This window comes from Xenopus tropicalis, chromosome 8, assembly GCF_000004195.4.
Source record: "Xenopus tropicalis strain Nigerian chromosome 8, UCB_Xtro_10.0, whole genome shotgun sequence".
Taxonomy (NCBI): domain Eukaryota; kingdom Metazoa; phylum Chordata; class Amphibia; order Anura; family Pipidae; genus Xenopus; species Xenopus tropicalis.
This window is the reverse complement of record NC_030684.2, coordinates 66,386,555-66,397,608: the sequence shown is the minus strand read 5'-3', so window position 1 is coordinate 66,397,608 and position 11,054 is coordinate 66,386,555. Positions and strand designations below refer to the sequence as shown.

The window sequence follows — 11,054 nt, the reverse complement described above, 5'->3', positions numbered from 1 at the left end:
CTGGCACTCAGAGCAAGTACTAGCAGGGCAAGCCCTTGCAAATGTTATTGAGGAAGTGCAATGTTTCGGTTGAGAAAACCCCTTAGTCAGGCATGACATATCTCGCCCCAAAACATTGCATTGAGTGCCAGTACTTTTTTCTGTTTATTGCTGCTCAGACGGGTTCCAATCCCTCCAGCGTTGTACACCAAGCTCTCTACTACCGGACCAGGGTGTGCGCGAGTGAGGTCCTGCTTGCCACGTGTCTATTTCTGACTAAATAAGAAATCTTGAATCTGATAGTAAGGCATTGTGACCATTTCTGTTTTAACATTTTAACCCATCTGATAATTCACTAGGGCAACTAAAGAGCTCTGTCTGCCATTGCAATTAAACTTCTCTAGAAGTCTATCCGTGTCAGTACCTATTTAATAAAGTCTCAAAGAATCAGCATTGCACTTATTTTAATTTCCGGTCTAAATGGAACTTCTGTAAGAAGCTGTGAAAATCTTTTCCATGTTACTTCAGAATGATTAGTAGATCAGCTGCTGGTTATTTTTTATAACTTGTAGCTGTCATTACCACACAAATCAAAATCTATTCCTTCAGGCACATCTGTTTTAGAGCAAAATATCATGAAGAAAGTTTAAATACTTGGATTTTAATTTTGTTTTGTATCTTTACAAATTGAAACATTGCAGTTTTGTGAAAGAATATTAATAATTAACAATAACAGCAAACTATATTATCCAATCAACTAATCAGATATGTGATTGCATACAAAACACTGAGATAAACTTGGCAAAACAGAATTCCTAATATTCCTTTTTTAATTAATCTATTTTAAATATGCTTGTGTATACTAATTTGAAATCCATGTGAAATGCTCATGAAAAACTTTCTATTTTTATCTTTTCTTAGAAACTCAGGGCAGGGAGTTTATATTTCAGGAAGACTTGTTGACCTTCACATTTATATTCTATTAGTACAGAAAGCCCTTAAATGTGCAATGGCACACGGGACATTTTGTCACCCGCAGGTAACAAACAACTCAAAATGACCTTGCAGCAACCTGACCTAATCACAAGAAAATGCAGTACTTATAATGAAAAAGAAAATTTTCATGCAATATAAAGTATGAGGAACATAACCAAGACTGGCCAAATATTACTATAAAGTTTATAGCAAAGCAAGTTGAGTAAAAAAAATGTGTCACTAAAGACATACAATTTTTAACTTGGTTGGAAATTTATAATAATGTTAATAGTTATAGTACTGTAATGACAAGCAGTTGGGCAAAATATGAGGACGAGCAGAAAGAAATATGAGGATGGACAGAAATAGATCTGTATTCTAACTGTTATCCCACTTAGGGAAGGATCAAGTGATGTGGTTCATTGTTTCTTGTCTGGATTGCAAAGTGGGCCAAACAGGACATGCCTCAGTGTGCTGTTTTTGCTGAAATATAAGGTTTGGAAGGATTTACCTCCCTACTCTACTAATGTTTTGTAATGTACACAGAGAAGGAGCCCCAAAGTAACTAATGCTTGAATTGGTTGCATGTGACTGACTTTACTGCTTCCTTTTCTCATAGTCTGCATTTCTAGCTTGTGCGTTTGAGTCTTCCAAGTACATCCAAATCTCACTCTTAAAACAACATTCTTATCAGTAGAGTATCTACACAAAACCGTTTTATAACGTTTTTCGCAATTATATAAATAAAATAAAGAACGATCAGTCATACCTCTAAAAATATCAGGTACCTAACAAATTTGTGTTTGTTGCGAAATTATATATTCACAATGTTTTTTTCTTTCGTCCAAGACTAAAAGGAATAATAAATGAATAATGATGCACATGACTGTATAGCACAGAAGTCAAGACATGCATTTATTGGTTGAGAGCTGAGTTGGAAACATGTTGTCTAGTCCCTAAAATTCTGGAAAGTGCTGCAGATTTTTTAATTATGGAGTTGACAGTCATAGCCTACAGAGAAATACACACCTTCAAGTGGTCTATTTTAATTTCTACGTGCCCACATGAAAAATTATAGGCATTTCGGGGCAGTGTGTGAGCGCTTTGTTGACTGTTTTAAATCTTTGCTACTGTGGGCAATAAAAGTCCTTTGTTTCCTTCGCACAACCTAAATTTAAATTGCCGGTGGGGTAACCTACACAGTGCAGCTACTTCCGGAAATAGCCTGATGTTTCCTACTTCCTATAGTAGCCTCGGCGTGTGTATTTTCCCACTGGCGATTTACATTATTGCCAGTAGGAAAGCATTTGCAGAAGATTAGTCGCCTGTGGTAGAGATTTATTGCAGGCAACTAATCTCCTGGTGTGTCATTGCCCTCAGAAATAATTTACCCATAATGCATTTTTTTTTTTGCAGTCTCAATTAATTGCAGCATATAGCAGTTCAGAAGTTGTGTGTTATGAAAACTGTTAAATTCATATCTGTTCTCCATGTATTCTCCCTTTTAAAAATCATATGTATCCTCTGGAATTTTTCAATTAAAAACATTTTAAAACAGTGTTAATATTTTCTGTGCAGCAGGAAAGTGTCAAGTTATTGGTAGGTTTTAATGATCTGTCTATATGTAAATACCTGTAATACTAGTAATTTAATATTTGTCCTTTTGAATTTTGTTTTAAAAATGTGTATATTCCACTTTTTTCTTCTTTACACTTTACTCTTGCTAATGCTTCCAAGTATTCTATGTTGGTCCCTTATTCCCAATATTCTGTAGTTGTGTAAATATTTTTAAATAAATATTATTTCATTTTTTTCTGCATGGATCTTTTTTCCCCCCTTTGCTGGCAAATTGTATATATATAAATATATTTATTAGCTGTATAAAATGCAAACCATTTGATAACACTTTTGGTCAATTTTTGAAAAAAACTGTACTCCTGGTATAGTTATCACTTCTAGTGACTTTCGACTTGGAGAATGCACATATTATAATTTTTTCCCTTTTATATGTGTTTTTAATCTTTGAAACAGTGATTTAAATAAATTACAAATTTTAAGTACTGTATGTAAAACTTAATTTGTGGTCTTATTTTATGAAGGAATATGTAATCCTGCACTTTTTTTTGCACAGTTGGCTTTTAAAATATATCTACAATAAGGACACACAACAATTTAGAACTTCATGTGGCTTTAAAGACTTATAAGGCAAACTGGTGATTATTGGATCTGTTTTTTATGGATGGCACATATAAATGACATTATGCTGGTTACAATAAGTTCACTTGTTATATTTACATATGTACAGTAGATCCCTGATTTTACCTTTCCCATGGAATGGCGTCAAAGTTGTATACATTCTGGGAAAGTGTAAAATCCAGGAAAAAAGATGCCAATTGTCTGTATAAGACCACAAAAAAAACTGTCAATTCCAGGAAAACGTTTAATCCGAGTACATAAAATTGAGGTTCTACTGTATAATGCAGTTTTCCATGTTGTTTTCATTACTGTTATAGATTAAGGGAAGGGGAATTATTTATGTATCTCTATTTCAGTGGAACTCAAACAACCCAAAGCACTTTATTATAATGACATGATAAGTGCATTAAGCAGTTTTATGAAGTAATTAAATAAATGATCTTAAGTGTGCCTGCATCTAGAAACCTATAGCAGCCAATTAGATGTTTGTGAACAGTAAATGCTACCTGCTATGGTTTACTAGAAAAGTAGCAAACTTAAGATTTGCAACAAGTAGAATGGGGACTGAAGGCCAGAGGCCCAAGTCAATAGCAAAAGCAAAAATTGTCACTGTATGTGCTTGTAAATAATGGTACAGTGATTATCAATGAAAAAGAGGACAGTCACAGAGTCACTTAAATAGAGTAATTGGGAACTATCTCCCTAAGACATTATATGCAGTAAGAGGCAATGAACCCTGACCACTTAAATCTCACCTCACATACCCTTTCAGAAAGCATGTAAACTTAAAGGCTGGAGAAGGGTAAAGCATTGTATAGATCAAAATGAACTCATAAAATCATGTACATTGATAAAACTCTTTCCACCTAGAGAGGTAGATAAAAACAGGAGAAATCAAAGCAAAGTCAATAGGCGAGGCAACAGCTACCTGAACCAAAGTTTCAGTCTCTTCTGAGACCTTTGTCAAAGATCAGCCCTGAAAAAGGTCTCGGAGTAGATTAAAACGTTCACATTGAAATGCTTTTTTTTGTGCCTTGTGAAGACCTGGGAGTGCCTGGATTTCTTATTATTATTTTGCCAAACAGTGTACGCAGGCAATGGATCATTTTGAGTATAGCTTACTAAAATGAACAAAGCTGCTGCACTCACAAGGTTTAAAGCAGAAGAGCCCTAGAAGCTTTCTGACACAAGCTGACATAGCTTGGTGTTCATAGCTTCCTGTTTGCAGTCTAGATGTTATAGCTCAAATCACATATTCCTAAGGATGGGGGGAGCGAGTTTTATAAATTCCTAAGGGGGGGGGGAGCAGGAGAGAGCTGTGCAGACTCTGGCCCCAGGAATGAAGAATTTTTCTGAGGGTATCTGACTTCTCTAAGAACATGTTTGCAAAAAAGGAGACAAGAAATCCTGTGTTTCTTTTGACAGAGGTGCAGTTTTCCTGTGAGTGTTTATGGCTGTATTTACACAGACCTTTCTGATAAATCTTACCTAGTTTTTTTTAGTGTGTTTCCTTCTTTATAAAGGTACAGATATAGTACAAAAATGTATATTTTTCATGTGTTTTTGTCTAAAAAAAGGCATTTTTTGAAAAACTATTTTAACAAAAAGCTTTCTTAATTTTTATTTGCTCCTGTTGCTGTGGCAGCCAGGTATATGGTGTACACCGAGTGGAGAGTGTGCATGTTTGGATATATATGTATATGGAAATATATATATATGTGTGTGTGTGTGTGTGTGTATATATGTATTCACTTCAATTTCCGTAATAAGCAGTGTTTATCACCAATCCTTATTGATTATATGTGCACAACACACAATTCAGTAACTCAGTCTTACCTACCACAGTTGGTCACCAATTTAAAACAATCCATGCACTTGTGCTTCCTGCAAGAAAAAATGTGCTTAAACTCACGCAAAGAAGAAACATTTCCATTAGATCACTACAGTTCTGAATCTGCCCCCAACACAAGACTTGATGTTTCTTTGTATGTGTGTCTGCTTACAGACTCAACTTTGTCTTGGTTTTTCAGTATTTCATGTTGAACTATAATACCTCAGTCCTCATCACATGCCAGATCTCTCAGCACTGTGTGGTGAAAGACAAAATTCACCCCTAGGGGTAAAATATTAAAATTCTAAAATTTTTTTTTTAATTTCCACTCACAAATGGGTATAGTAAAAGCACCCTTCTTAGGAAGGTAGACTAGAAGCTCCTACAGATGAAGCCACTTAGATTTGTGAGTTAAGCTGGCCATACACGCACCGATAATATCGAACAAAACCTTGTTTCATACCATATTCGGTGCGTGTATGGCAAGTCGGCGAGGCGACCGAAATCGCAGGAGGCTGCTGATATCGGTCGACTCGCCGATTGGCCAGGTTAAAAGATTTTGATCGGGCGCCATAGAAGGACTCTGCCGTCAGGGCTGAATCGGCAGAAGGAGGTAGAAATCCTATTGTTTCTACCTCGTTATCTGCCGTTTCAGCCCTGAACATTAGTAGCGGATTTAACGATCTTTCATGCGACCGATGGTCACACGAAAGATCGCAAATTGCCACGTGTGTGGCCACCTTTAAATGCATCATGACTCAAGATCAACTGAAGAAACTGTTATCTGGAGTCATATAAACTCATTTAGCACATTTAACCTTTCAAAGTGCACCATTGTTTACATTACGCCACTTCTTAATTAGATGGGACTCTGTGATGCAAATTCCTGTGTTGAATGGGATAAGTGAGTTAAATGTGTTTAGTTATTCTGTGTAGATGCAGGAAAAGGTGATGTACTGTGCTAGCCAGTCAAAATGTTTACAGGGTAACCCTTTTGAAATAAAAATAACAGAAGTGGTATAAAAGTGATACCTTTATTGGCTAACTAAGATAATCATAGCAAGCTTTCAGAACATTTTAGTTCCTTTTTTAAGCCGATTAAAGGTAATCTGCTTGAAAAAGGAACTAAAATGTTCTGAAAGCTTGCTATGATTATCTTAGATAACCAATCAAGGTATCACCTTTATAGTAACATTGTAAGTAAGTTGGGTTGAAAAAAGACATACGTCCATCACGGTCAACCATAATGCCTATATATAACCTGCCTAACTACTAGTTGATCCAGAGGAAGGCAAAAAACCCCATCTGAAGCCTCTCTAATTTGCCACAGAGGGGAAAAAATTCCTTCCTGATTCCAAGATGGCAATCGGACCAGTCCCTGGATCAACTTGTACTAAGAGCTATCTCCCATAGCCCTGTATTCCCTAAATTGCTAAGAATCCATCCAGCCCCTTCTTAAAGTTATATAATGTATCTGCCAGTACAACTGGTTCGGGGAGGGAATTCCACAACTTCACAGCTCTCACAGTAAAAAATCCTTTCCGAATATTTAAACAGAACCTCCCTTCTTCTAAACGGAGTGGGTGCCCTCGTGTCCATTGGAAGGACCTACTGGTAAATAAAACATTAGAAAGGTTTGTCATGATATAGGCCTGTAAGGGTTAATCGAGCAGGCCAAGGTATCCCAAAATCTTCCAGAAAGAGATATATAACAGGCCTCTGGTCACTAGGGTCTGGAACCAGCCATGTGTAAAGGCCTCACACCCTGGAATGCCCAACTCTAATACCAGGCTGATAAGAGCCATGCCATGTGGGGGAGTGAAAGCCCACATGGGGGTGAATTAGAGTTCACATTGGGACCCATCATAGGTGATATGGAGGTCACACCATAACCCAAACTCACAAACATTTATTGTCCCAGAACCCATACTATTTATACTAGAGGTACCAAAACCTGAGTATATGTTTCATTTAAGATGGCCTTTCATACGGGTCCAAACATTGCTGGATTTGGGTTCTCGGTTTGTCAGATAGGAGTATCTGGGCAGGGGCAGGTCACACAGTAGTGATGTTTAGTCTGTATGGGACCGGTGGGATCATTTAGAATTGATGAATCTAATTTCATCTTTCTATTATGTTCCCACAAAGAGTTATGGACATTGGTATCATTGGACCAGTCCATACACTCAGTCCATACACAGGAGGCCATAAAACTCACATTGTGTCCTGCTAATGGTGACACCCCTTGCATTCCTGAGGGGAGGGAGGGGGGAGTGTCCAGTTACCTGATCCCCTGCAAACTGGGATAAATAGTCAGCTCTTCTGACTATACTCTGATATTCTGTGGAGGACCAATTTCTATTGGAAGTTTATCCTGTGGTTTCCCCTTGCCTCCAGGACTAGAAGGACTTTGCTTGGTATAGTATAGGACTTCTATATTTTTCCATTTTATTTTAAAACTGTACTTGTTTTATCGTATGTCCTTTTTTGTAACATCTTGTTTTAAACTTGCACTGTTATACTTTTTATAATATTAAATATAAAATATAATAAGTTTGTCCTTGATGCTCTAAAACGTATCTAACCTCCGAGTGTGTAACTGTGTTGTGTGCCTTAGCCCTCTGTATGCTGTGTGCTGATTAACCCTTTGACTGCTGGTAAGGAGAGTGTGTGTGTGTCGGTTCTTTACATTAACCCTTTCTCTACCAGCTTGGCATCTCTTATCGCCAGTGTAAGAAGTATGAGAGTGGTGGCAGCAAGTTGTGTATGAGTTTGTGAGCGTTGGTTGGTCTTTGGGGTGCTGTGATGCTAGTCTGACCTGTGTGTCAGGTGTGTGAGACTGAGCAAGGGACCCTCTAGACAGCCACGCCTACAGTCACGTGTGTCTGAAGTGCCGTAATCGTGACAAATTGATTGGCACGTGTCATATTGTTATTTAGAGCATTAGTGCTTGGATTAAGTAATTGAACCTTGCACTAAAGACTGTGAATCCTTGAGAGGAGGAAACAGTCTTCAAAGACAAACTCAGTGCAGACTAATTTTTTTTTTAAGACATACGGGTTGCAAACAGTTTCCCTTCCCTTCTTGTTTTTCTTTTCTATCTTTTATTTTGGTAAAGTGTTGCAAGATGGCAGCATTTTATAAGAGGCAAACCAAGGAGACCCTCATCAACCTCTGTGAGCAAAGATGCATTGATGCAGCTGACAAATCAAAGGAGATGTTGGTTTGTGCCTTGGTGGAATAGGAGCAGCAGAACTACACCCCTGAGTCGGGAGATTATGCCACTCAGGACATGCCAGTGATGAACTCTGCTCCTGGGTCCTCTCAGCGAGGGGATAGTAATAGCTGCAGTGGGCAGGGTGACAGGAATTCATCCTTGCAAGCAGCTTTGCAATTGTTGGGTTCAGATGACCCCCAGCTGCGCCTTCAGCTGATCCTGCAATATCAACAGGCGGAAGCAGGAAGAGACACAGCAGAGAGAGAGGCCGCAGCAGCAGAGAGAGAGGCCGCAGCAGCAGAGAGAGAGGCTGCAGCAGCCGAAAGAGAGGCTGCAGCAGCCGAAAGACAGGCAGAACGCCAGTATCAACTGGAGTTAGCAAAGCTCCAGCAACAGAGATTACCCCCACGTTCCAGTGAGTCCTCGGAATTACGCCCTTTGATAACCTCTGCAGATAAATTTCCAGTCATGGATAAAGATGGTGACCTGGATATCTTTTTGCGGTGTTTTGAAAGAGCTTGCAGACAGTATCACTTACCCCGTGAGCAATGGGCAAAATACCTCACACCAGGATTAAAAGGTAAAGCCCTGGATGCTTTTGTGGACTTGCCACCAGAGTTTGATGGGGACTATGATGCTATAAAAAATGCTCTAATCAAGAAATACCATCTCACACCAGAGGTGTATCGTAAAAAGTTCAGGACTGTACAGCGTGGGCCTACAGACAGCTACTCTGATGTTGTGAGTAGTCTCAGAACCACATTTAAATCTTGGCTGAGGGGACTCTCTGTTACCACATTTGATTGCCTGGAAGATCTGATGATAAAAGACCAGTTTTTGCACACGTGTCCTGTGGAAGTGAGGCAATTCATTATGGACCGTGAGCCCAAAACAGCAGATCAGGCAGCAGAGATAGCAGACACCTATGCTGCAAATAGGATGTCTGACAACCGCAAAGCATCTTCACCAAGCAGCCGAGAGAGACCAACAGGAGAAACAGCACGCAGCAATCCAAAATCTGGTGAGAGTTCATCTTTTTGGGGGTCTGTTGCATCTGTGGGGCAGAAGGAGACCCGCACATGTTTTTCTTGCAACCAGACGGGCCATGTGAGGGCTGACTGCCCTCTAAAGTGGGAACCAACTCCACCTGTACAGCCAGTGGTAATGCTTGTGTCGGGTAAGATGGAGAATTTATCTCACCATATGCAGCCAGTAACTGTTGGTCACAAAGTAACTCAGGGACTAAGAGACTCAGGATCTAATTTTTCTCTGGTGCGTCCAGAGATGATAAACACTGGGGACATTATTCCTGGGAAGACTTTGTCCATAAAGGGAGTGGGTGGGAGCCACCCAAAGGTGCCTGTGGCAAAAGTTTTCTTGGATTGGGGTGCGGGGAGAGGTCTAAGGGAAGTGGGGGTAACCAATGAAATTCCTGTAAATGTGTTGTTGGGGAATGATTTGGGTTGCATGGTAACTGCTTATGTGCCTTATGACCAGGTTGCACTAGGTCCAGCCGCGCTGGAGTGTGGCCACCCACCTCAACAGGTAACTTTTAAAAGTAAAATGCAGCAATGTAACTGGGAGGGAGGACTGGGACACAGGAGCCAGTGTCAACCAGTGCCTGAACCAGTGGTGTCCCAGGGTGGGCATCAGAAGGGAGAGTGGGAGGAGCATTTTCCCCTAGGAGTCTCCCTGGTGCAGACAGGTAGCGTACCTGCAGTGAGGGATTGCCAGCGTGTAATCTCTGATCCTGTATCCAAACTGCCTGAGGTCTTGAGTGGGGGTCAGCAGATAGGCCAGACTCAGGAGTCAGTGCAGGAGAGTGGGAAACAGGTGGTTAGAACTCAGAGTAGGGTCCTGGTGGACAGTGCAACTCAGACTGGGGAGAGCGATGGTAGCTGTGGGCCAGGTATAGCTCCAGTACCAGAACCAGTACTGAGGGGGGGCCTAGTAGTCAGTAGTAAGGAAGAATTACTGACAGTACCAGGAGTTGCCCTGTGGCAGATAGCAACAAGATGGTCCAGGTTTTTAGGGAAGAACCCAATGGTTTATGCCAGCCTAGGACTGAACAGGTAAGTGGAGACCAGAGTTCCATAAAATGGGTGGAAGGCTGCCAGGTAGTCTCTATATCTAGGCCCAGGAAATGGGGGGCTGGAGACAGGCAGGAGGGCCCCACAGGGAACCAGGTGGGAAGAACAGACCAGATGTCTAGGGAAAGCAGGATGTTACCTAGCATTCAAACCTGCATTCCATCCGGTGGCACAAATGACAAAAGGGAAATGGAAAGTGTGTCTTCTTTATCGCACTCAAGCACCTGTGGTTATGTGGGCACTGACCTCAAGGAGAGAGATTTCAGGCCTGGGAGGTAGTATTATGCCTAAGAATGGGTAATGTGGATGGATATTTTGATATTGACCTGGCTATGTGTTATAGATGCATGTTATTTATTGTGGCAAGGTTATGATTGACCTGTGAGTCAATCTCCCCTTGCTCACTCTAAAAAGGGGAGGTGTCATGATATAGGCCTGTAAGGGTTAATCAAGCAGGCCAAGGTATCCCAAAATCTTCCAGAAATGTGCCAGAAAGAGATATATAACAGGCCTCTGGTCACTAGGGTCTGGAACCAGCCATGTGAAAAGGCCTCACATCCTGGAATGCCCAACTCTAATCCCTGGCTGATAAGAGCCATGCCATACTATTTATACTAGAGGTACCAAAACCTGAGTATCTCTTTCTGGCACATTTCTGGAAGATTTTGGGATACCTTGGCCTGCTTGATTAACCCTAACAGGCCTATATCATGACAAGGTTATTATATGATCCCCTTATATATTTATACATAGTTATCATGTCACC

The 11,054-nt window shown here is 40.4% G+C and overlaps 1 pseudogene; it reads left to right on the top strand.

Moving 5' to 3' along the window:
* The first annotated feature begins 7,787 nt into the window (after positions 1 to 7,787).
* Positions 7,788 to 10,761, top strand: LOC116407049 (annotated as a pseudogene).
* The last annotated feature ends 293 nt before the right edge of the window (positions 10,762 to 11,054 follow it).